The sequence below is a fragment of the Saccopteryx bilineata genome, chromosome 3 (genome assembly GCF_036850765.1).
Source record: "Saccopteryx bilineata isolate mSacBil1 chromosome 3, mSacBil1_pri_phased_curated, whole genome shotgun sequence".
NCBI lineage: Eukaryota > Metazoa > Chordata > Mammalia > Chiroptera > Emballonuridae > Saccopteryx > Saccopteryx bilineata.
In genome coordinates, this window is record NC_089492.1 from 297,314,417 (window position 1) to 297,342,253 (window position 27,837).

The 27,837-nt window shown below is 44.6% G+C and overlaps 1 pseudogene; it reads right to left on the reverse strand.

Moving 5' to 3' along the window:
- LOC136330131 (leukocyte immunoglobulin-like receptor subfamily A member 6) overlaps window positions 1-21,868 on the reverse strand; it is a 49,390-nt pseudogene extending 27,522 nt beyond the window's left edge.
- Window positions 21,869-27,837: the final 5,969 nt, after the last annotated feature.

A 27,837-nucleotide genomic window follows, 5' to 3' on the forward strand; every position in this document is an offset into this window, starting at 1 on the left:
ATTGATTATTGTCAACAATACAGGTAATAACAAGTGTTGGAGAGGTTGCTGAGAAAAAGGAGCCCATTCATTCACTGCTGGTGGGAATGCAAATTAGTACAACCATTATGGAAGAATGTATAGTGGTTTCTAAAAAATTAAGAATAGAATTACTATATGACCTCTCAATTCCTCTGCTGGATATTTACTCCCAAACCTCAAAAGTATTGATACATAAAGATACATGCATTGTCCATGTTCATTGCAGCATTATTCACAGTAGTCAATACATGGAAACTACCAAAGTGTCCCATGATAGAGGATCGAGTAAAGAATATGCAATATATATATGTAATATATTACAGATGTAATACACACGCACACACACACACACACACACACAATGGAATGCTACTCATCCTTAAGAAATAAGAACATAGTGTCATTTATAACTGCATGGATGGACCTTAAGAACATTATACTGAGTGAAATAAGTAAATCAGAAAAAGCTAAAAACTATATGATTTCACACACAGTTGGGATAGAAAACTGAGACTCATGGACATAGATAAGAGTGCAGTAGTTACCTGAGGTAGGGATATGTAAGGGAGGGAAAGAACATTGGGGAAGGGTGTAAGGAAGGACAAATGTAAGGTGACGAAAAATGATTTGACTTAGGTGATGGATATATAACATAATCAACTGTTCAGATGATAGAGTGATGTTTACCTGAAATCTATGTACATTTGTTGATTAATGTTATCCTGCTAAATTTAATTTTCTAAATTAAAAAATGCCACTGATTTCTGAGCATTTATTTTGTATACTGCTATTTTCCTGAATTTATTTATTAGTTCTAGTAATTTTCTAGTGTAAAATCTTTAAGTTTCACTATATAGAATATCATGTAAATAATGACAATTTTACTTCTTCCTTTCCAACCTCACTGCCTTTTATTTTTTTTCTTGTCTGATTGATGTGGCTAAGATTTCCAGTACTATATTGAATAACAGTGGTGATAATATACATTCTTGTCTTGTTTCTGTTCTTAAGGGAAACATTTGTATTTTTTGCCCATTAACTATGATGTTGTCTGCTGGTTTTTTATATATGGCCTTTATTATTTTAAGGTATGTTCCCTGTATTCCCACTTTGCTGAGAGTTTTTATATAAATGGATGTTGGATTTTATTAAATACATTTTGTGCATCTATTGATATGGTCATGTAATTTTTATCCTTCATTTTGTTTATGTGCTGTATCACACTTATTGATTTGCAGATATTGTACCAATCTTGCATTCCCAAAAAAAACCCACTTGATAATATGATCTTATGACCTTCGGAATGTATTAATGTATTTGGTTTGATAATCTTTTGTTGAGGATTTTTTTTTTACTTTATTTATTCATTTTGGAGAGGAGAGAGAGAGGGACAGAGAGAGAGAGAGGAGAGAGAGACAGGGGGAAGGAGCTGGAAGCATCAACTCCACAAGCCCAGGGTTTTGAACCGGCAACCTCAGCATTTCCAGGTCGACGCTTTATCCACTGCGCCACCACAGGTCAGGCCTGTTGGGGATTTTAACATCTATGTTCATCAGGAATATTGGCTTATAAACTTTTTTGTTTGTTTGTAGTGTTTTTGACTGGTTTTGGAATTAGGTAATGCTGGCCTTATAAAATAAGCTTGGGAGTATTTCCTTCTTTTGAATTAAAATAATAATAAATTGAGAAGGGTAAGTGTTAGCTCTTCTTTGAATAAACTGGGGGACAAAATTTTTGTTGCATCCACAAAAACACTTGCTCTTACCTAATGTGAGTGTGCTGATCTCAAAACTGACAATTGTTTTTCTCTGTAAGCTAGTGTTTTTGGAATTCAAGATTTTATGTTTTCATCTTATTGTAAAATGTTCAACATTTAGTTTAACATAATGAAGTAGAATGTCTTCTTGGGCATCATCTTTATGAAAATATGATAATTTATGGAATGCAGTAAATATACTAATACACTAAAAGATATGATTGCATCAGAATTTGTCTACAATTTCAAAATAAAACATATTAAAACACTTACTTTAATCATAAAATTTGTGCAAAACTTATTTAAATTCTATTCAGGCAAAAATTTGCATTTGTACCTCTTGCATTTGTGTACTTGTTGAGGACAATCTTGTTTGGTGCTTCAGCAGTAGTCTGCTCATCACTAACAGCTCAAAGATTTTCAGGAAACTTATCAAGGTGACTGTTCAGGCAGTGAATCTTTTTTTTTTTTTTTTGTATTTTTCTGAAGCTGGAAACAGGGAAAGACAGTCAGACAGACTCCCACATGCGCCAGACCGGGATCCACCCAGCACGCCCACCAGGGGGCGACGCTCTGCCCACCAGGGGGCGATGCTCTGACCCTCCGGGGCATCGCTCTGTTGCGACCAGAGCCACTCTAGCACCTGGGGCAGAGGCCAAGGAGCCATCCCCAGTGCCCGGGCCATTTTTGCTCCAATGGAGCCTTGCTGCAGGAGGGGAAGAGAGAGACAGAGAGGAAGGAGAGGGGGAGGGGTGGAGAAGCAGATGGGCGCCTCTCCAGTGTGCCCTGGCCTGGAATCAAACCCAGGAGTTCTACATGCCAGGCCGACGCTCTACCTCTGAGCCAACCAGCCAGGGCCCAGGCAGTGAATCTTAATGCTCATGTTACATCCAATGTCATAGAAAGCCAACAGCAAGCATCCTTTGAACCAGAAGTTCATAGTTTTCTGCCTTTTTGTTGCCAAGGAAGTTTCTTGTAACTGCCACAAAAGACTGCCATGCTGCTTTCTCCTCCTTATTCATCTTCCTGGCAAATTCTTCATCATGTATGAGGGTTTGAATTTGAGGTCTATCGAATACACCTGCTTTTATCTTCTCAAAAGACAAGGCAGGAAAAGCAGAGATAATATGTTAAAAGCATTCACTTTCTCTATTCAAAGCCTGAACAAACTGCTTCATTAAGCCAAGTTTGATGTAAAGTGGGGGGAAAATGATCCTGTCTCAATTAACTACAGTTTCATTCACAATATTTTGCATCCCTACTTCCAAAGCTTCCAGTTTCAGCTACTCCTTGTCCAGTGTTTCTCCTGAGCTCTGCTGTCCCACAAACACAAAAAGCAAGGATACTTCATGAAACTTCTCTGTTGTCCTAGCAGGAAATTTACCATTTTAAGATCCATGCAAATGATCCAGTTATGCTCCTCATACTTCAGAAAGTTGAGGACAACTTTTATGTCATTATAATCTTCTCACAGATGAGTTGAATAACCAATTGGAACCACTGCATAAACATTACTGTTGTGTAAGAGAACACATTTCAGAGTCTGTTTAGAGCTGTCAAGAAATAGCCACCATTCTGTTGAACTGTAAGTGGTAACACCTAGCTGGCTGAGAAGACTACTGATATCATGACATTAAACAAAGTGTTTGTCTTCGGAAAAAAAGTCCACAAAAATTTGTTCACGCTTCTTGAAATGGGATACTTTAGCTCACTGGTGAAGTACATTCATTTCTTGAAGTTTGGAGGCTAATAACTCAGTTGCTTCTTTGATAGGCCAAAATCTCTTACTAAGTCATTCAATTTGGGTTGGCTAAACTGCTGAGGGGTTAATGACTGCTTGGCATCAGAAGACCCTTCAGATTCTACAACCATTTCCTCATACATCTTATCAAAATACACTCGATCATCATGTTCACTTTCTTTGTCCTTAGAAGAAATAAAACCATTGAAAACTGGAACCAGGAGTGTCTCAGAGTGTGGGATAGGTCATATTGCTGAAGGTATATTAGGATATGCGATTGTATGCTGTTTTTTCTTGCTGATGCCCTTTGTATCGATCAGATAGAAATAACAGTTACTACTGTGATCCTTAGGTTCATGCCAAACCATGGAACTACCAAATGGCATTCCTTTGCATTTTCCTTTTGTCCAGTCACAAAGCATTTTTTCACAATTATGACACACAATATGAGGAGCCCAATTCTTGTCTTGATTGCAAGGGGAAATTGAAAATAGGCAATATGTGCACATGTCACAAAATATATATGCACATGAAATATTGCGCCTTTGCCATTAAAGTGTGTAACAGCCACATATATAACAGAAGATGTCAGGACTATTCTTACATTTATGCCTAGTCGAAAAAGCCATGATTCAATCTTTCTTTTTTTTTTTTACAGAGACAGAGAGAGAGAGAGTCAGATAGAGGGATAGACAGGGACAGACAGACAGGAATGAAGAGATGAGAAGCATCAATCATTAGTTTTTCATTGTGCATTGCGACACCTTAGCTGTTCGTTGATTGCTTTCTCATATGTGCCTTGACTGCGGGCCTTCAGCAGACTGAGTAACCCCTTGCTCAAGCCAGTGACCTTGGGACCAAGCTGGTGAGCTTTGCTCAAACCCGATGAGCCTGTGCTCAAGCTGGCAACTTCAGGGTCTCAAACCTGGGTCCTCCGCATCCCAGTTCAATGCTCTATCCACTGCACCACCTCTTGGTCAGGCGCCATGATTCAATCTTAAATAAAATAAGAGAATGTTTTTATCAGATAATAATTTTTTATATTTAAAACAACTACAATTATGTAAAAGTGATTTTGTAAAACATTAATTGCCTTGTGGTTATGTTCAATCGTTGCCCTTTAACTCTAATTTAAAAACAAATGCATGCCATTAACTTTAACAAGAAGAAATTAAAATTGCATAAAAGCTAGAGCATGCAACAAAAAATGGATTTCAGATTTGAAATCAGAGATGCAGAAATATATAGAAAAAGCTCTAAAACCACATTCAACAGAAAACGAAAAAAAATTGTTCTCCAGTGATTTGGTAAAGTATACCTGGAAAGCCATCTGACTCAGTACTTCTGTTCTTTGAAATTTTTGTTGTTATTGTTACTGTTTCAATTTCACTGGTTGTAAGTCTGTGTATTCAGATTCTCTGATTCTTCCTGATGGGGTGTTGGAAGATTGTATGTTTCTAGAAACTTATCCATTTCATCTAGATTGTCCACTTTGTTGGCTTAATTGTGCATATATTTTCTTACTCTGCTTTGTATTTGTCTGATGTCAGTTGTTATATCTCCTCTTTCATCTCTGATTTTATTTAATTAGGTCCTCTCTCTTTTTTTCTTGATGAGTCTGATTAAACATTTGTCAGTGTCTTTTATTTTTTCAAAGAACTAACTCTTGACTTCATTGATCTTTTGTATTATTTTATTTTTTAAATCTCTATTTCATCTATTTCTGCTCTAATCTTTGTTATTTCCTTCTGTCTATTCACTTTAGACTTTGTTCTAATTTCCTTTAAGTATAAGGTTGGAGTGTTCATTTGAAATTCTTCTTGTCAGTAGAATTAGCCTGTAATGCTATAAATTTCTTTCTTAGAACTGTTTTGGCTGTGCCCATCAACTTTGGATTCTTGTGTTCTCAATTTATTCAAGGTATTTTTTTATCTGTTTCTTGATCTTATTGTTAGCCCATATTTTGTTTAATAGCATGTTGTTTAGCCTCCATATATTTGTGCACTTTTTCCTTTTTGTTTTTATGATTAATTAGTATTTTCACACCATTCTTTTTTTTTTTTTTACTTTTCCGAAGCTGGAAATGGGGAGAGACAGTCAGACAGACTCCCGCATGCGCCCGACCAGGATCCACTCAGCACGCCCACCAGGGGGCAACACTCTGCCCACCAGGGGGCGATGCTCTGCCCCTCTGGGGCATCGCTCTGTTGCGACCAGACCCACTCCAACGCCTGGGGCAGAGGCCAAGGAGCCATCCCCAGCGCCCGGGCCATCTTTGCTCCAATGGAGCCTTGCTGCAGGAGGGGAAGAGAGAGACAGAGAGGAAGGAGAGGGGGAGGGGTGGAGAAGCAGATGGGCGCTTCTCCTGTGTGCCCTGGCCGGGAATCGAACCCAGGACCCCTTGCACGCCAGGCCGATGCTCTACCACTGAGCCAACCGGCCAGGGCCTATTTTCACACCATTCTGTCCAGAGAAGACTATTTATGTAATTTTAATCTTCTTGACTTTATTAAGATTTGTTTTGTGTCCTAATATGGTCGATCTCAGAAAATGTTTCATGTACACTTGAAAAGATTGTATATTCTATTGTTTTTGGTTAAAATATTTTTTAAAGATTTCAATTAAATCCATCTGCTCTAATGTGTCATTTAAGGATGCCATTTTCTTGTTGATTTTCTGTCTGGATGACCTATCCATTGAAGTTGATGGGGTGTTAAAATACTCTACTATGACTGTATTGCTGTAAATCTCTATCTTTGAGTCCATTAAGATTTGCTGTAGATGTATAGGTGCTTAAAATTTTACAAGAGTTATGCCCTGTTTTTGGTTTGACCCATGTATCATTATGTAGTGTCCTTCCATGTCTCTTACTATAGCCTTTGTTTTAAAGTCTATTTTGTCAGATATAAATATTTCTTTCCAAGTTTTTATTCCTTACCATTTTCATCCCTTTACTTTTAGTCTGTGTGTGCTTTTCATTCTGAACTGGGTCTCCTGTAAAAAGCATATATAATAATTATGTATATTTCAATTACACTTTAAATACAATATTATAGTAGTTTCTGGTGTAAAAGGAGATGGAATTAGAGCACAGGGAATATAGTCAATAATATTCTAGTTTTTTTGAAATGTGCACATTAATATGATTATATATTATCAATACATATATTTTATAGATTTATATTTTAAAGTATTTACATTCACTACAAGTATATTTTAATTTTATATGGAAATTTTATCCACTTGCTGTGTTGAGTACCAAGAACACATTCAACAAAACAAACTAGAGCTTGTTTTACAAGAAATAACAGAACCATATAGTTTATTTTAGGTTCAAGGACACCATCCTATAAAAGTAATGTAGTAATTGAGCTGAAGAAAATAACAAGATAAATTAACTTTGTTGAGGAGTTGAGATTTTTTTCTCTCACACACTTATTACTTTAGTCACAGAAAAGCATGCGTAAGTGGCTGAGGGTGATTCTTTTTTGAATTATCTGAAACAGCATAAAAAGTTGAAATATTTCTGTGTCACAATCTGTGTCCTGTTAAGAAGGATGTAAAACTCTGCTGAGTAGGATAAAGTATAAACCTCAGAAACAAGAATGCTCAAATATACCTGATATTCCCAGGACAGAAAAAGCCAGCCACTCAACTCCCACTTGCTAGAGTAATTACCATTTCAGAGACATTTTCAAAAACTTCACACAGTTGAAGCATTTCATGTTTACATATTAAATATTGAGAAACTGATTCTATAATTTATATATTCTAAAATTTCTGAGGAAAACATAGTGGGCAAGAAGGACTCATGTGATCACATTTCAAATCTTACCATAAGGATCCTATAGTAAAGGGGATTTGGGGATTAACTAAAGGATAGACACATAGATTAATGGAATAAGATACAGATCTGAATTTATCCTGCACAAATACATTCAACTGAGTTTTTTCAATGGTGCAGACAAACCAAGAAAGAAGGGATACTCTTTTTAGCAAATGATGCTGGGGAAATTGGGTATCAATGCTGTTTAAGGATTGCTCATGTTTACGAGATGCCAGTAAGCCCTTTCTAAGAGTGGCCACATCATTTTTACTCCCACCACCCGTGTCTGAGGGTCACTGTAGAATCCACACCTGTGTTAACCCTTGGTGCTTCAACCTTTATTTTTTTAGCCATTCTGAGAATGTGTTGGTACCATGCTGTGGGAGTAATGTCCACTTTCAGGTCAATTATAGAGCAAGTTGCATGTTAAAGTAATTGCTCGTTTTTTTATTACTTTATCTTTATTTAGACAATTAAATTTAACATGGCGACATTGGTCAACTAGAGTACATAGATTTAGATAAAACATCTCTACATCATATGGACAGTCGATTATGTTGTATACCCATCACTTATTGTCTAGTGTCATCTTACAAATTTGAATATATTTTTAAAATGTTTTCAACCCAAGCCTCTTGACCTATTTTGGATTTGCAGATGTCATCTCCCACTGTGTCCCATTGTGTGATATTTTTTTCACCCTTTTGTGCTGTCCATGGGAACAGTTACTGGAATCTGTAGTCCATCTGACACTGATTATTGTTAATGGTGTGAAACAGGCATGAAATATCTTTTGATTCCAGCAACTCACTCAATTGGTCCAGCACCATGTGGTGGAAAGACTATGATCTTTCCACTGTACTGCAGTAGTCTCTGTCATGATTTGGGTGACTCTACAAGAATGGTCTGTGTCTGGATTAATTCTTCCTTCTGCTCCAGTGGATGAGGTATCTCTGCTTTTCAATGATTTAAAGCTCCAACATCTCCATCTAATTCTGAATGGCTGGTATCCTTTCCCCCATGTCTCATGTAGGGTTGAATTCTCAGCACATTGGAAGGGGAGGGTTGTCATCACTATGCTACAAATGAGGGAAGTGTGACCAAGAGAGGAAGTAGGTGCTCAAGTGTCCTTCTACCATTCAGGATGTGGTAGAGCCACCATGATATTTAAAGTGTGTGTGTGTTACAGATTTCTGACAGAAAAACACTCACAAATGTCAATCTTTCTGAATCATGAAGTCACCACAGTTTAAAGAGGGTGATACCCAGATCATGACTGCTCCGAAGGGGCAGAAATGATTCAAATGAGTGACCCCAAGGAAATAGAGAAAGCTCCAGAAGCTCCAGTTTCTCAAAGAAAGAATCAGGTGGAAACTGTGTGAAGTTGAACCTGTGTTCCAGGGCCAGGAGGGAGAGCTGAGTTTTCCTACAGGAGCAGAGTGAATTGCACAGACCTGCCAGACTCGTTTGTCACTCAACCACTTGGATCACTGCCTCTCAGGGCAACTTGTTGTCTGCGGTCAATGTAGACAGTGAAGGGAAGTTGCCCTTCACACACACCATGGCAGCATTCATGTCCATCATTTTTCTGAGTTTTACAGTTCATCCTTCTCATCTGTCTTTCCAATTTCATTGTAGAATCTCTCCATTTCAGCTCAAAATTCTTTCATGGTCCTCACAGTATTCTGGATGAACTACACTCTTCTTTCTGAACTGAAGGCTGTTCATGCTCAAATGGGTGTGACCCTCTAACCTCACTCTCACTTGATTATTTCATTCAATCATACCGGTGCAGTTACACCATGAACACATTTTAACTCACACATTCACACACTCACACCAACTGTTATTGACCATTTTCTTGCCCTTCATATCTGTTTTCCAGAGCTGTATAGAACTAGCAAATTCTTTCCCAAGCCCCCCACTAACAGCAGAGGACTAGAAATATTACTGAGATTCCTTCTCATTTCTCTTCTCCACATGTGTCTCTGACTATTGCTTTGTAGGATGGCGTGATAAGTCTATGTAAGTCATTCATGTACCATTGATGGAAACACAAGAATTGAAGTTTAATTACTGTTGATATAGTATTTTATTGACATAGGTTGTATTTCTCTAGCTCATTTGTAACACATGGCACACATAATTTTCATAACTCAGTCTGACGATAGCAGTTCATTCCTATTCATTCATTTTGCCTTATAAACACAATCCAGCATTCTTACATGATAGAAAGCACTCCATGACAAGGCACCTCTTCACCCTCTCTGCTTCTGTCCAAAGAGCCTCTTAGTGTTTAGGGTTCTCTAGAACATTCTTTCCTCACAAGAATATTTTCACTCTCGTATCTAAGGATTACACCTCCTCAGCCATTCCTTAAACCAGAGTCTACTCATGGCTAAAGATGATTGCATGTTTTCTCTTTCTCCCTTGTAAGTAATGTAATGTAAACATTAAACCTAGAATGTTCATATTCTGCTAAAAACAATTTCCAAAATACAGGAATGGGTTTCCTGGATCACAGGTGCATTTCTGATGTCTGTCACAAATGGGGGGCAAGTAGTAGGTGATCAGGAAATATTTGTCAGAGGACGAGTCAAATACAAAAAGAAAATTTTGTTTGTGTAAGGTTAAGAAAATAAGTATTGAGTCTGATTAAAAGCAGGCCTATGGCGGGTCCAATCAGAATGAGACACTGCGCCCTGTCCTTCCTGATCAGGAGGTCAGACCAGCCAGAATGGCCTGCGGAACATTTCAAAGATAACATGGGAGTCAGAGGAGACCTATATCTGGGCTGAGTGTCTCCAGAGAACCTGAACTCCTTCTGAGCCCTCATCATGAAAAAACCCAGAGAAAGACCAAGAAAGGAGTTGTACCCTTGGTGTGTGTCCACAGCTGTGGGAACCCGGAAGGGTGGCAGCTCCTGACTCACCACATCCTGTGCGACTCTGTCCTTTAGGCCCAGGGGCTTCTCCATCTGCAGAGCGGGAGCACTCCGAGCAGACACCATGCTGTCCCTCCTCTCCGCTTTTCTCAGCCTCGGTCAGTTGTGGACATGGGGAGGGAACAGAAGAATGAGGGGAAAGGGCGGCTCACATTCCTTTTTTCTGAGAAACTTCAGGCTCAAGAAGTTTAAGTTTTTCATTTACTGTTGAAAGAGAATCAACTTCGACTTTTTGGTGCGAATATCTGACAGGGACTCTCTTCCAGGGCTGAGTCTGGGCCAGAGGACCCGCTTGCAGACAGGTGAGTCCTCCCGAGGCTCCGTGTCCCACCTCTTACTTCACCCCCTGGGGCTCAGGAGCACAGGGGTCCTGGGATGAGGTGGTAGAACAGGAGGGTGTTGGGCTGAGCTGGGGAGTGAGGGAGGGAGGGTCTTTGTAATGGAGCCTCTGGTTTCCCTCCAGGGACCCTCCTCAAACCCACCATCTGGGCTGAGCCTGACTCTGTGGTCCCCTGGGGGAGAAATGTGACCATCTGGTGTCAGGGGACCCTGGAGGCCCAGGAGTTTCAATTGTATGCAGAAGACATGAATACGTCCTTGGATAGACAGAAACCAATGGATCCCGGGGACAAGGCCAGATTCTTCATGGAAAACATCTATTCAGAGAGATATTACTGCACCTATTTCAGCCCCACTGGGTGGTCAAAGCGCAGTGACCCCCTGAAAATGGTGGTGACAGGTAAGGAAACACTCAAGAGTCCCAGCCTCAGGTTCTGTCCTCGGGAAGGGGGTCTGCTCTCATGGGGTCTCCCCTCTCACAGCCCAGCCCTGGGAGACATGAGGGAGAGGTGAGCCCCATCTAACATGCTGCCTCCTCCTCTCCTAGGAATCCACAGCAAACCCAGCCTCTCAGCCCTGCCCAGCCCTGTCGTGACCTCAGGTGGGAACGTGACCCTCCAGTGTGGCTCCATACAGGCATTTGATAGTTTTGTTCTGACTAAGGAAGGAGAACACAAACTGTCCTGGACCCTGGACTCACATCGTCATGGCAGTAAGATGTTTCGGGCGCTGTTTCCTGTGGACCTTATGAACCTCAGCCACAACCGGACTTTCAGATGCTACGGATATTTTAACAAAACCCCCCATGAGTGGTCTCACCCCAGTGACCCCCTGGATCTTCTGGTCTCAGGTAAGATGCCCTCAACTCCATCCTTTCTGAGCACTGTCAGCTCAGACTCCTGTCCCCAAGGCACATCAGAAGTTAGGTGAACCTTACCAGGTGGTTGCACAGTGGATAGAGCATTGGACTGGGATGTGCAGGATCCAGGTTCGAGACCCCGAGGTTGCCAGCTTGAGCACAGGTTCATCTGGCTTGAGGAAATAGGTCACCAGCTTGGACCCAAGGTCGCTGGCTCGAGCAAGGGATTACTTGGTCTGCTGAAGGCCCGTGGTCAAGGCACATATGAGAAAGCAATCGATGAACAACTAAGGTGTTGCAACGAAAAACTGATGATTGATGCTTCTTATTTCTTTTTTTTTTTATATATATATATAATTTTATTTTTTTAATGGGGTGACATCAATAAATCAGGATACATATATTCAAAGATAACAAGTCCAGGTTATCTTGTCGTTCAATTATGTTGCATACCCACCACCCAAAGTCAGATTGTCCTCTGTCACCTTCTATCTTGTTTTCTTTGTGCCCCTCCCCACCCCCTATCCCTCTCCCATTCCCCCCTCCCCCCCGTAACCACCACACTCTTATCAATGTCTCTTAGTTTCACTATTATGTCCCAACTACATATGGAATAATACAGTTCCTGGTTTTTTCTGATTTACTTATTTCGCTTCGTATCATGTTATCAAGATCCCACCATTTTGCTGTAAATGTTCCGATGTCATCATTTCTTATGGCTGAGTAGTATTCCATAGTGTATATGTGCCACATCTTCTTTATCCAGTCATCTATTGATGGGCTTTTTGGTTGTTTCTATGTCCTGGCCACTGTGAACAATGCTGCAATAAACATGGGGCTGCATGTGTCTTTACGTATCAATGTTTCTGAGTTTTGGGGATATATACCCAGTAGAGGGATTGCTGGGTCATAAGGTAGTTCTATTTTCAGTTTTTTGAGGAACCACCATACTTTCTTCCATAATGGTTGTACTACTTTACATTCCCACCAACAGTGTATGAGGGTTCCTTTTTCTCCACAGCCTCTCCAACATTTGCTATTACCTGACTTGCTAATAACAGCTAATCGAACAGGTGTGAGGTGGTATCTCATTGCCATTTTGATTTGCATTTCTCTAATAGCTAAAGAAGATGAGATGCTTCTTATTTCTTTCCATTCCTGTCTGTCTGTCCCTGTCTATCCCTCTCTCTGACTCTCTCTATCCCTGAAAAAAAAAAAGGAAGTTAGATGAGAGTCAGGGGGCCCAGAGTCATGGCCTCACAGCAGAGATCTACTCCTCAGATCCATCTATCATTTCTCACCCCTCCCCCTCCCTGGGGTTTTGACAGTGGCAGGTGGAGAGGTAGGTGTCTTCAGGGTGACACAGGGTCAATGTAGTAAAACACTGTAGTGATCTAGGGACTCCAGGGTTACCCCCAGTCTTTCACCATTATTTTACCTTTATTCCCAGGACTGTCTGGAGGCTGCAGCCCCCCACCCACAGGGCCCATCTCTACAGCTGGTGAGTCACTGAGAACTCTGCTCAGAGGGAACACAAACCAGCCCAGGGCAGTTCAGAAGGTCTATCAGGGGATCCAGTGTACCCCAGACACTCAAGGATGGGCTGAGTCCCAGGGGCAGAGAGTCAGGGAGAGATACTGAGATCCACAGGACTCTCAGGGCTCTACAACTGGTAAGATAATTTAGGAAGTGCCCCAAAGAGTTACTCTCACCTTAGTGACCCTTAGAGGTATGGGGTTCAGGTGAGAGGACCTTGACTCTGTTTATTTTGAGCTCAGTCAGCTCACGGTATTGCACACTGGAAGGTCTGGGTTAAGCTAGGGGCGAGGAGTCTCAGAGGGGGGTCAGCCGGAGCAGATCTGCTTCTTAGAGCTCTTCCTACCTGCCTACTCACAGAAACTCACCTGTGTCTGAAAGCTGTCAGGTGCATAGTAGGAAGGTTTGGGGGGCTAAGGAAAGATGCAGAAGAAGAGTTTAAATAAAGTCGGGATTCCAGGGTCAGCTCCACACTTCAACTCCTTTCCTGTCCTCATTTTTAGAACCCACTAAGGCACCACCCTCTAAAGGGCCCATCTACACTCTTGTTAGTCACTGGTGGCTAGGGGTTCAGGGGGAGCACAGACCCTTCCAGGGTAATTCTCTGTCTCTCAGATGACCTCCTGCTCCCAGAGACTCAGCACAGCAATATCTCTCTGAATAGACCATGGGTAGAAGGTGGGACCACAGGGCTCCAGGGCTCTGAGGCTCTCAGGTGGCAGGTAGGATGGTCATGGCAGAGGGAGATGTCGGGGCCCAGTCTTATGGAAGAGCAACAAGACTCATGTAGCAGAATGGCAGCCTCCACATTTCACCCCCATTCTGATCTCCAGGAGGCTCTGATGGTAAGTCACTCGTCCCCAGAGTCAGGCTTGCAAAGGGGTAACTGAGGGTCTCTATGGGAGGTGGTGGGTGTGTCCATGGGGGCCAGGGGCTGCGTCATGTGGACGGTCAGGAACCTGTTGGGATGCTGACATGGACACACCTTCTCCTGTGTGGCCTCTGTCCCCAAGTGTAAAAGGAGATAATTGTGGCCCAGAGCTCATACTTTCTTTCAGTTCTGGCTCTGAGCTCCTGGGAGAGGGGGCCCCAAAGGGAAGCCCCCAGGATGTGATGTTATGGAGAATGTCTCCTCTGTAGCAGTGACGGTGACACTGTATGGGGAGGGACAGATAGGACAGTCCCTTTCCCTCAGCTCAGACTCAGCTCAGAGGAGAGAGGGGACAGGTGTCAGACCTGAGTCAGTTCCCGGCTATTCTGCTCCTGTTTTGAGGCCAGATTATCCCTTCTCTTCTGTGAGTGCCGAGTTCTTGTCTGTTCACCCCTGGTCCCATCCTGCTCACAGGCTGCTGTGAAGTCAGGTGACATAAGGGGTCAGAGAGCTCAGGAGGGCAGCTCTCACACTGTCTTTCAACCGTTCAAAGTGGACATCAGGGCTCTGCAGGGTGGAGACAGATCCCAGGACAGATGCAGAGTTCATCCCAGATTCCTTGTCCCTCCCGTGTCCCTGCTGTGCTAGGGACAGGTCATAACAAACGATCTCAGCTCCTGATAGAACATGGAACGGCCCCTGCAGATGAGGAGCTCAGAGCACGCAGCTGGTGTCCACCTGGGGGCAGCATGAGGACAGCACAGGGAACCCACAGTCCTGGGTTCCAGGCCCAGTCCTGCCCCATCGAGGCTGCGTGACCTGGGGCAGGTGGTGAACCTCTCTGAACCTCAGTGCAATGGGGGGTCAGCAATCCCTGTGCCTGACTGTGGGGATATAGGGAGGGGGAGAGGAGTTGGATGACAGAACCCAGCAAGTGCCTCACACACAGTAGGTGCTCATTAAATGTCACTACTGGCTCATTCATGGCATGACTTGTGTGCAAGGTCTCCCATTGTACCTGGTCGTCCTGATTGGGGTCTCGGTGACTCTCATCCTGCTGCTGTCCCTGCTCCTCTTTTTCCTCTTCCGACATCAGTGTCAGAGCAAAGGCAGGAAGTCAGGTGAGTAGGGGACAGGGTGACTGGGTCACACAGGCGGTCACATAAGGCACCAGGCACAAGGAAACCTAATAGTTGGAGAAGGTCAGCTTAGAAAAGAAATTCTTCAGAATCTCAATTCAGAAAATTTAGAATAAAACCCTCAATGTCAGCACAGATGTACAAGTGTCAGATGATCTGTCTTCATTTTCAACCTCATGAAATAAGAAACATACACACCATGTGTGTTAAGGTTTCTTTTTTTCTGTGAAATCACATTCGGTGGGGGGAATCCTATAATCCCTAGACTGAGATGGTCCCTCCTGACCATCCCAGAGAGAGGCTCATGTCTAACTTACAGGGGCACCAAACCAGGAGCCCCAAAACAGAGGTCTGCTTCTCAGGTAATTCCTGTCTCAATAATGCCCCTGCCTGTGGCCCCACTCTGTCCCCAACATTCCTGTCTCCTCCCCCAGCTCCAGCCCAGCTTCAGAAGTGAGAAAGAGCCCCTCTGACACAGGAGGAGGCAGCGGCCTGGGGGAGGGGAGCATGGGAACTTCAGTCCATGATGGGGGGGTTAGGTGGGAAGAGTGTGGGGATCAGGGGACTGAAGTTCACACTGAGTGATAGGACAACTCCCTCACCCCTGGGTTACTGGCCTATCTGAGAGCTGGTGGAGTCTTCAACCCTGAGATCTTGGGGACCCTGTCAGGAGACACCCCCATTCTGCCCCAGCAGATGCTGCCATGAAGGACCCACAGCCTGAGGAGGGTGTGGAGCTGGACCCTCAGGTGAGACCACTGCTCCTGTCCAGGCCACCAAGGGCCTTCTTGTTGCCCAGTTTAATCCAATGGACACTTCCCTGTCCTCACCTCACCTGGTTCACAGGAGCGTCCCACACTGACCTCTCCTTTTGGGCACCCAGGTCATCCTGTGTGACTCACTTCTTGTAGTTTCTTTGTAACATCATAGCCCCTCCTATAAGGTCCCCTTTGCTGGGTCCTGATCCTCAGTCTGACCCTTTGCAGCCTTAGGTCTCAGGAAGAGGCATGAATCAGTGAATCACCCACAGATTCCAAGGGTCCCCTTCATTCATTCACCAGCAGATGTGAGGGGAGCTCACTATCGGCTCCATTTAGGGGCCACAGTGCAGCCCTGAGCAACACGGTCTCCACACTCCTCCAGCTCACCTGTGGGGGAGGGAGACACTGTGCAAACAAGGGGACAGTGTCCTAGAGAGCAAAGTGCAGTGAGAAATATAAAGCAGGAGCAGGGGCCCTGGCCAGTTGGCTCAGTGGTAGAGTGTCGGCCTGGCATGCAGAAGTCCCGGGTTCAATTCCCGGCCAGGGCACACAGGAGAGGCGCCCATCTGCCTCTCCACCCCTCCCCCTCTCTCCTTCCTCTCTGTCTCTCTCTTCCCCTCCCGTAGCCGAGGCTTCATTGGAGCAAGGATGGCCCGGGCGCTGGGGATGGCTCCTTGGCCTCTGCCCCAGGTGCTAGAGTGGCTCTGGTTGCAACAGAGCGATGCCTCGGAGGGGCAGAGCATCGCCCCCTGGTGGGCATACCAGGTGGATCCCGGTTGGGCACATGCGGGAGTCTGTCTGACTGTCTCTCCCCGTTTCCAGCTTCAGAAAAATACAAAAGAAAAAAAAAAGCAGGAGCAGGGGATACGGTGTGTGGTGTGCGGGGGAAGAGAGAGATGGAGAAAATAGCAGGTGTGAAGGTTCTGAGTTAGGAACTGCTTCTTCAGCAGAATGGGCCCTGTGGGTGGAAACAAACGACCAAGAGACAGCATGTTAGGATAAGAGTCAGGACTGTAGAAGCATCCAGATGCCCTAAGGCCTAGGAAGTCCCTGCAGACTCATTCAGGAGAGTGACCTAATCTGATTTAAAGTTTAACATCATCACTATGACAACAGGTGGATGATTGACTGGAGGGTTTCACCAGTGGAACTAGGGGACACTGTCTCTGTCTCACTGTCTCTGCAGCAGAACAGGCACAATGAAGACCCCCAGGGAGTGACATATGCCCAGGTGACACTCTCAAGATCAAGACTCAGGCAGGGAATGGCCACCTCTGCTGCCCTGTCAGGAGGGTTGGTGGACAGGAAGGACAGACAAGCAGAAGGGGACAGGCAGATGGACAGTCAGGTGAGTCTCATGCTTTCTAAATGCCCAGACTTCTCCAATTCCAACCACATTCCATCCCCCTCATTCTCCCCCTGCTCCAGACTAATGCACCTGATGCCCCCCAGGTTGTGACCTACGTCCAGATGAACCCCAGGCCCCTCAGACAGGAGACAACATCCCCTTCCTTCCCGTCAGAGGAGCCTCCAGATGAGCCCAGTGTGTACGCTGCTCTGGCCGTCCACTAGCCCAGGGAGGACCCAGACCCCACACTCCAGGAAACAGAGCCCAGACAGCATGACCCTCGCTGCCTGGAGACCTGACATTGACCCCTAGCATCTCCTAGGACACTCTGGGGATCACCGGATGCTGTACTCAAAGAAAACAAATATCCCTACACTTTGGAAATAAAGCAACAGACTTCTCAATAATTAACGTGGGACCCAAAACAGACATGAATGTTTTATATTAAATGATAATGTGGGTTGGGGGGTGAGTAAAAAAGGTGAAGGGATTGAGTACAAACTGATAGTTATAGAATAGCCACAGAGATGTAGAGTATAGCACAAGCACTGTGTTAATAATATATACATGGGGCCAGGTTGGTGCTCAAAGCAACAGGGGGACCACTCTGAGAAGTACATGATTTTGTAACCATTTTGCTAAACATCTAAAACTAATACAGAATAATATTGAATGTCAACTGTAATAGAAAAATAAAAGTATATATAAAAATAAAATGATATTGTAAATATTACATGTCAGATATATGAAATGAGTGGATTAAAAACCATGAATGAATGTATTAGAAAATAAAAAGCCATGGCCCTGGCCAGTTAGCTTAGAGATAGAGCATCAGCACAGCCTGTGGATATCCCAGGTTTGATTCCCAGTCAGGGCACACAGAAGTGACCATTGGTTTCTCCACTCCTCCCCCTCATCTTTTCTCTCTTTCTTTCCCCCTTCTGCAGCCACAGCTTGATGGATTAGAGGGATTTGGACCCAGGTGTTAAGGATGGCTCTGTGGCCTGGGCCTCTGGTGCTAAAAATAGCTAGGTTGAGAAGCAGTGGAGTAATGTTGGAGATGGGCAAAGCATTGTCTCATATGAGGCTTGCCAGGTGGATACCAGTTGGGACCCATGTGGGAGTCTGTCACTCTGCCTCCCTGCCTCTCAAATAAATAAATAAAATAAATAAATAAATAAATAAATAGAAAATTAAGAGCCATAAAAAATCAATGGCCTAAGCTGTTATGTCAAAAATTTAGAAAAAAATTGCATTGAATCTTTATATCCACAGATGACCAGACAAGAAAGACCTGGCATGTGTACACAATGGACTACAAATCAGCCATGAAAGGAATGAACGCTGTTAAGCTCATAACTGAGAGTTGATACTCTTTGACCAACCTCTCTCCTTTTCCCACACTCCCTGGGGTTAACCCCCATCCCACTCACTGTTTCTACATATTTCACATTTATAACTTCCACAGGGATGTGAGGTCATTTGGTATTTATCTTTCTCTCTGTGATGTGTCTCCCTTAACAAAATGGACTGAAGATCCATTCATCTTGTCCCAGATGGCAGGATAGTCTTCTTCCTCCTGCTTGAATAATATTTCATTTTATCCATATTCAGACTCTGGAAAATTTTATAAATTATATATTCAATAAAAATGATTATTTTTAGAGTCAGCCCTCCACCTGGCTGTCCCTACAAACACCAAGTGATGACATTTCTGGAGAAATGGCACTCGTGACACCTGATGAAGTCGGGAAGGATCATGAGGTCCAGAGAGAGTAGGGGACATCAGTGTGGATTCCTCCTTCCCAGGCTCATGTCTGATTTTGTCCATCTGTTCAGTTTTTGAGACCAGGTTAAATCTTGTAAACTAAAGAGATGAAGACTCAAATATCTGGTGCTGTAGGGATTAGAAATAAAGAACATTTTATTGCACATGAATGGAAGAGAGCATAAGGTTTTAGATGTAAGGACCCAAACCAGCCATGTGCAATGGACCCTCATGTCACAGGAGTGGGAAGAGAAAGGGGGTCATTACAGACAGTCAAAAAAGATAAAGAGAGAAGATACACAATTAATGGAGGAAGAGTCCCATACAGGGTGCTTTCAGTCACCTTCCTGCACCCAAACCCTGTTTACTCCACTGCACAGTCTCAGAAGACAGTTTCCCCAGAACATGGTCCAGACTTTCTCCCACCACCTCCTGGGTCATCACATGGACTCCAAGGCTCCACCTCCTGAACACTGCATTGTGCCCTCTGTGCTCACGTCCTGGCTGCAACGTGGGTCCTTTTCAGGCTGTGTCGAGCCTGAAATAGCAGCACCCCAAGGGCCACCAAGATCAGTCCAGCCACAGCCATGTGGATGAGGTTCCTAACCATGCAGTCTTGGGGGTGCGAGCCTAGAAAATGTGGGCAAAGGGGTCACCATGTCAGTGCAGGCAAGTGTCACCCCAGGACACTGGTCATCCACCCAGGACACCTTTGTCTTCTTGACAAGAATGTATTTTCTGTAGGAGATTGCAACCTGACAGGGTCCTTGCAGTTTATATTTTTAGGGGACAGAGGTGTGGGGGACTGGCAGTGAGCTGACAGGTGAGTTGGTGTGAGTAGGCAGGTTTAGGAAGAGCTCTAAGGAGCAGATCTGCTCTGGCTGACCCTCCCTCTGAGTATCCTCACCTTCATCTTATCCCAGATCTTTCAGTGTGCAACACCGAGAGCTGGTGGAGCTCAAAATGGAGTCAAGGTCCTCTCACCTGAACCCCATACCTCCAAGGGTCACTAAGGTGAGACTGCTCTTGAGGGGCACTTCCTAAATTATCCTGCCAGTCTCAGAGCCCTGGGGTCTCTGTGGATATTAGTATCTCTGACCAACTCCCAGCTCCCGGGGACACAGCCCATCTTGAGTGTCTGGGGGACACTGAATCCCCTGATAGACCCTCAGAACTTCCCTGGGTGGTCTGTGCTCCCTCTGAGCAGAGTTCTCAGTGACTCACCAGCTGTGGAGATGGGTCTTGTGGGTGGGGGCCTGAGACCTCCATAGGATCCTGAGAATGAGGATAAAAGTGTGGTGAGAGGCTGGGGGTAACCATGGAGTCCCCAAACCACTCAGAGTCTTCTCTTACATCTGACCTTTGTCCACCTGGAGGCACTCCCCCTGCCCACCTGTCACCTTCAAAACCCAGGGGAAGGGAAGGGGAGAAAAGGGATGGGTGGATCATCTGAGGGGTAGGTCTCTGCTGTGAGACCATTACTCAGAGCCCACTGACTTTCATTCAACTTCTTTTTTTTTAATTTTTTTTAAATTTTATTTTTTCATTTTAGAGAGGAGAGAGAAAGGGAGAGAGAGAGAGACAGACAGACAGAGAGGGAGAGAAAGGAGAGAGACAGAGACAGAAGGTAAGGAGGAGCTGGAAGCATCAACTCCCATATGTGCCTTGACCAGGCAAGCCCAGGATTTCGAACCAGCGACCTCAGCATTTCCAGGTCGACACTTTCTCCACTGCGCCACCACAGGTTAGGCTCATTCAACTTCTGACGTGCCCTGGGGACAGGAGCCTGAGCTGATAGTGCTCAGGAAGGATGGGGTCAGGGGCACCTCACTTGAGACCAGAAGATCCAGGGGGTCACTGGGGTGAGACCACTCATGGGGAGTTTTGTTGAAATATCTATAGCATCTGAAAGTCCAGTTTTGGCTGAGGTTCATAAGGTCCACAGGAAACAGCGCCCGAAACATCTTACTGCCATGACGATGTGAGTCCAGGGTCCAGGACAGTTTGTGTTCTCCTTCCTTAGTCAGAACAAAACTGTCAAATGCCTGTACGGAGCCACACTGGAAGGTCACGTTCCCATCTGAGGTCACAAAAGGGCTGGGCAGGGCTGAGAGGCTGGGTTTGCTGTGGATTCCTAGGAGAAGAGGAGGCAGCATGTTAGATGGGCTCACCCCTCCCTCTTGTCTCCCAGGGCTGGTCTGTGAGAGGGGAGATCCCATGAGAGCAGACCCCCTTTCCGAGGGCAGAGTCTGAGGCTGGAAATCCTGAGTATCCCCTCACCTGTCACCACCATCTTCAGGGGGTCACTGTGCTTTGACCACCCAGTGGGGCTGAAATAGGTGCAGTAATATCTCTCTGAATAGATGTTTTCCATGAAGAATCTGGCCTTGTCCCCGGGATCCATTGGTTTCTGTCTGTCCAAGGTTATATTCATGTCTTCTGCATACAATTGAAACTCCTGGGCTTCCAGGGTCCCCTGACACCAGATGTTCACATTACTCCCCCAGGGGACCACAGAGCCAGGCTCAGCCCAGATGGTGGGTTTGGGGAGGGTCCCTGGAAGGAAACCAGAGGCTGCATGACAAAGACCCTCCCTCCCTCACTCCCCAGCTCAGCCCAACACCCTCCTGTTCTATCACCTCATCTCAGGACCCCTGTGCTCCCTCCTGAGCCCCAGGGGGTGAAGTAACAGGTGGGACATGGAGCCTCGGGAGGACTCACCTGCCTGCACGCGGGTCCTCTGGCCCAGACTCAGCCCTGGAAGAGAGTCCCTGTCAGATATTCGCATCAAAAAGTCGAAGTTGATTCTCTTTCAACAGGAAATGAAAAACTTAAACTTCTTGAGCCTGAGTTTTCTCAGGAACAAGGGATGTGAGCCTCCCTTTCCCCTCATTCTTGTGCCCCCTCCCCATGTCCACAACTGACCGAGGCAGAGAAGAGTGGAGAGGAGGAACAGCATGGCGTCTGCTCTGAGTGTTCCCGCTCTGCAGATGGAGAAGCCCCTGGGCCTGAAGGACAGAGACGCACAGGATGTGGTGAGTCAGGGGTTGCCACCTTTCTGGGTTCCCACAGCTGTGGACACAGAGCAAGGGGATGGCCCTACCCTGGGCCTAGCTGTGGGATTCCCCAGGGTGAGGGCTCAGGAGGACTCCAGGATTTCAGGAGTATGGTCAGTAATATGTGAGGTCTCATCTGGTTTCCATGCTCTCGTCTTTCTGTCTGGTGAAATCCTGCTCAGAGAGGGAAGGACCCAGGTTCTCATCCTGACTTGGCCCCTGACAGTCTGACTCTAAGCATCAGAACGGGGTACTAATCATGGTTCCTGAGGGTGCTATTTGGTGAAAAATCTGTTGTGCAGTTTGCTATGGTGACCACTGTATTTCCAAACCTTTCCCTGAGTCTGAGGGTCCTGATGGGGGTCACATCCATGCCAACCCCTGGAGTTTTCTGCCATCTTAATTTTAACCATCCAGTGTGTGTATAGGCACCACCCTATGGTCTACTGTACATTTCTTCAATGATTTATAATGCAATGCACCTCTTAGAAATATTACCATACATTTGCATGTTAATGTACTTTGTTGGTTAAAAATTTTTTCTTGTTTTTCTAGTGTCTGCTCTTATTTTACAGATGTGTACATATTTCTTCAATGATCTCAGTAATAGCCCATTGCCTGGTTTTGGCATCATGAATGCCTTCTCCCATGGAGTCCCACTATATGGTATCCTCTACACTTCCTTGCTCTAGTCTACAAGGAACAGAAGTTCTTAACACTGCTGGATTCCAATATACTAAAGTCATGGTCTTGTGTCTATTTGAAGACAACCTTGTCACCCACAAGCTATTACAGTTCTCTATGGCAGTTTTTTTGCGAAAGAAAAATTAAAAGATTTCATTTTAACATTTAACCACCATCCACAGACAAAGATATTTTCACAGATGTTCTGGGGTGACTTGTGAGGTCCCAGTACCCAGTGGAGCATAAAGTTCAAGAACACTTCTCTTTACCGGCCTCAGCCTTCTCTCAAGCTGACAGAGCTCAGCACAGAGAAACAGCCTCCATTGTGACTTCTCCTGGGTGGGGGGAGGGTGTGAGCCTCTGACCCCCCAAAACCTCTCAGGGCACTGTAGCCCAACTAACTCTGATTATCGCATATGACCTGAGGCAGGTAGGATGTCTACAGTAACTGTAGCAAGCTGTCATGAAGGAGGGTGGTGGTGACTTCCCAAGCTGAACGAGACATTGAACTTCCGACACAGTGGTTGTTGATGTGTTTGTGACAAATGTGTCACACGCTGGCAATGTGGCTGCCTCCAAACATGATCCCCACCTGCCTGACTGGGCTCACTCTGTCCAAGCAAGAGTGACTCCCTGCCTGAGGCAGACACTGGACTCAGGAGAGGAAACACCTGCACAGCGTCATCCAACATGCAACTGAAATTTTTATGTGCGCACCGCAGTTTCCGGTCCCATCTTATTCCCACAGCCTGGGTTGGTGTGGAGGTCACCATGAGGGACCTGGGGGTCATTGCACAGAATGGGATTCAGCTCCATCAGGTAGTGGATTAGGGTCACATAGGTTTTGGGTGAAGACTTAACAGTACTCAGGATGCTGGGTCCCTGCTGGACCCCACTGAGGACTCCTAGATAGACAGTGGTGTGCAGCAGCGGCGGGTGGGCAGGGGGATGTTGAGGGCAGGCTTGTCTGACTCCATTCCCAGATGGAAACTCACTGGACATCTGACCTTAAAAAAAAACAGACACAGCGTCTATTAGACTTGCCATCTTTGACAAGTGGTGGTAAATAATAAATGTAAGAAATGAAAAAAGAATATTTTTTGACATGTAGCACACACCATGCACCAAGGTGAACTCAAGTCGATCAGTATAAACTAATGAGAAACGCAGGACAAAATAGGTCATCTTCATGAGCTTTGACTTCCTTACGTTTCTGGGGGGTGTTTTCTTTTTTCTCCAGCATTTATTTATTTATTTATTTTTAATTTTTTAAATTTTAAATTTTATTTAGAAAATTAACTTGAACACGGTGACCTTGATCAATAAGAGTACACAGGTTTCATGTAAATGTTTCTATTGCATGAGAACTGTTGATTAGAAATGGCACCAAAAGCAAAATAAATTAAAAAATAAATGTGTTTGACTTTATTAAAATAGTAATGAACAAGAGTCAAAGAAAACAATTTCAAGAAAGTGAAAAAATATATACAAAACTGGAGAAAACATTGGCAAATTATGTATCTGATATCTGCTCTCGAATATGTAAAGCACCTATGGAACTCAAACACACACACACACACACACACACAGTTTCTTTTTAAATAGTCAAAGGACTTGAGTAGACATTTCTACCAAACATATATTCTTCAAAGAAGACACGTTTCTACCAACAGACAATGAGCCCAGGGAAAGACACACACCGTCACCAGTCATTAGGCAAACACAAAGGAAGATGACAGTGATGAAGGCCAGCATGATGGTGGTGAGATCAGAAGCCCCAGCTATGCTCACCCACAGAGGCAACCATTTGCAACCATCCACAGACAAAGATACCTTCACAGATGCTCTGGGGTGACGTCATGAGGTCCCAGCATCCAGCGGAGCACAAAGTTCAAGAACACTTCTCTTTACTGGCCTCAGCCTTCCCACAAGCTGGCAGAGCTCAGCACAGAGAGACAGCCTCCACTGTGACTTCTCCTGGGGGGGGCGGGTGTGAGCCTCTGCCCCCCCAAAACCTCTCCAGGCACTGCCTGTGAGGCTGGCCTCCGTCCTGTGAAGGGCTCAGCAGGGCTGGACCCTCTGGGGCAGCTCAAACTAGAGACACAGGGAGGGTTCCCAGGAACGAGCATGTGGGTCTCCGCAACCTGCCTACCATGGACCCTGCAGCTGGCATGGACTTTCCTCACAAAACTGAAAACAGAACTTTCCTGTGACCCCACTCTGTCTTTCTCTGGGTGTCTGTTGAAAGGAAATGAAATCAGAATCTGAGAGAGATGTCTTCCCCCCCGCCCATGCTCACTGCAGGGTTTCTTCACAGCTGCCGAGACATGGACATCGCCAGTGTCCGTCCACAGGTGAACGGATAAAGAAGATGTGGTGCATATTGACACAATGGAATGTCACTCAGCCTTAAAAAGAAGGAAATGCTGCCATGTGGGACAACATGGATGAATGAGCCCGGAGGATATTAGGTGGCAGTGGAATTAGCCAGACACAGTGAGGTAAATACTGCATGACTCACTTACATGGACAAAGCTTTTTTTTTAAAGCTGTACTCGGCCCTGGCCAGTTGACCCAGTGGTAGAGCATCGGCCTGGCGTGCAGGAGTCCTGGGTTTGATTCCCAGCCAGGGCACACAGGAGAAGCGCCCATCTGCTTCTCCACCCCTCCCCCTCTCCTTCCTCTCTGTCTCTCTCTTCCCCTCCTGCAGCCAAGGCTCCATTGGAGCAAAGTTGGCCCAGGCGCTGAGGATGGCTCTGTGGCCTCTGCCTCAGGCACTAATTCTAGTGCAACTCTGGTTGCGACAGAGTGACACCCGAGGTGAGCAGAGCATCGCCCCCTGGTGGGTGTGCCTGGTGGGGGTGCTGGTTGGGCGCATGCGGGAGTCTGTGTGACTGCCTCCCCTTTTCCAACTTCAGAAAAATACAATAAATAAATAAATAAATAAATAAATAAATAAATAAAATAAAGCTGTAATCATACTTTAAAATGGGAAAATAGTGGTTACCAAAAGCTTTGGGGAGGGAAAAGGAGAAGATACGAATCAAAACATAGAAACTTTCAGTTATACCACCAATAAGTTCTGGAGACCTGAGGTACAGAGTGTTGATTCTAGTCACAAATAATGACTCGTTACCTTCAGATTTGCTAAGGGTAGATGTCAAGCGTTCTTACCCCCTGCAAAGAAAAACAGGAAACTATGGGAGTTGACAGAGATGTTAGTTATTTGAGTGGGGTGATCTTTGAAAGACGGACATATATATCAAAGCACCAAGATGTATCTATTAAATGTACACAATTCCTATTTATTATTATACCTCAAGCTGCAGAAGAAGAAACCAAATTTCTGGTTAACTGATTTTTTTTAATGAAAGTAAAGAATCCGCAGCAAATGCAAGAACTAAAATATAAGATTTGGGACACAATAGATCAAGGGTCTGGAACCTTTTTGGCTGAGAGAGCCATGAATGCCACATATTTTAAAACGTAATTCTGTGAGAGCCATACAATATGTTTAACACTAAATACAAGTAAATGTGTGCATTTTATGTAAGACCAACACTTTTACAGTACAATAAGTCTCTGAATTCTTTTTAATAACATTGTTATGCTGTTGCTAACCAATGATGAATAAAGTACTTCTTACCATTAATGAGACTTCTGGTGCTGCATGGTTTTGCTGATGGCTTTGTAGTCTGGTTGATATGTGGTGAAGTTAAGCTTCATGCAGGCATTGAGAATTCCATCCATTAAAATTGATTGTAGGTTGGTCTTAATGTTCTTTAGATGTGAGAAAAACTGCTCACATGCATACGTAGAGCCAAACATTGTCAGTACAGCAATACTCACATGATACAGTGTGTGGTTTGTGACGGGAAGTGCGTTCCAAGTTTTGACAATCAGCTGGTTCATGGATTGAAGTTTTTTAATTTCTTCCCACTTGTGTTTGCTCGCCATCTCTGCTTGCTGTCGTGCAAGTCTTTCCAAATCTTCATTCAGTGACTTGAACTTATTCACCCACATGTCTGAGGCCTTCAGGTCAGCAGCTTGTAGCTCAAAATCTCTGACAGAGACACTGAGGATGTAACTCAGGTCAGCGCTGTCCACTGCACACTCGTGTGGATGGGTGAAGAACTTAAAAAAATGAGTGTGCTCACAAAATTCTCCAAAGCGTGCTTTGATTGACTGCAGGAGATTAGATGTGAAGCCTGCTAGCTTCTGGAGATCAAGATGTTGAGCAGGGTAACTTGCTGTGCATGCATCTTTAAATTCTCCCAGTTTTTCAAAGTGTAGTAAACAACCTGTTTTAATGTCGGTGATGAAGAGTTCCAGCTTGTTTTCAAATGCAAACACTGCTTGTTGAAGGGATAAGACTGTATTTCCAACGCCTTGCATTTTCACATTGAGCTGGTTCAGATGTTCAGTTATGTCCACGAGATAGTAGAACTTCAGGAGCCACTCAGTGTTAGCTAACTCAGGATGCTCGACGTTTTTCATTTCAAGAAAAGTCCGGATTTCACTCAGACAAGCAGTGAAATGGCTGAGCACCTTCCCTCTTGACAACCAGTACACATTGCTGTGCAGAAGCAGACCAAGATAATTATTCCCAACTTCATCCAGCAGTGTTTTAGACTGGCGATCATTTAAAGCTCAGGCAACAATAAAATTGACCACCTGAATGACCAGTGAGATCACCTCACTAAGCTGCTTGCCACACAGGAGCACAAAGTGCCTCCTGATGTAGGATGCAGTGAAAACTTAGGATGGGTCTCTTTTCATGTTCACAAAGAAGTGCTACAAATCCTATGTTTTCCCCCACCATGCACGGAGCACCATCAGCACACATTGAAATAAGTTTATCCATAGATGTTTTTTCATAGGGAATTCAGTGAAAAACTTGAATAAATCCTCCCTTCTTGTTGTCTCTTTCATAGGCAAAACAGCAAGACTTTCCTCATGTAGTGTGTCACTGACAGTGTACCTTGCAATCACGCTAAACTGGGATAAATGGCTTATGTCTGTTGACTCATCCAAAGTGAGAGAAAAGAATGGTGCTGCATTTATGTCCTTCACTTGTGTTGCCTCAATTTGATTTGCCATCATGATGGTATAATCGTGAATAGTTCTTGCCGACAGAGGCATGTCTTTTATTCATTTGATTATCTTGTCTTTATTGGAAAAGTTGTCA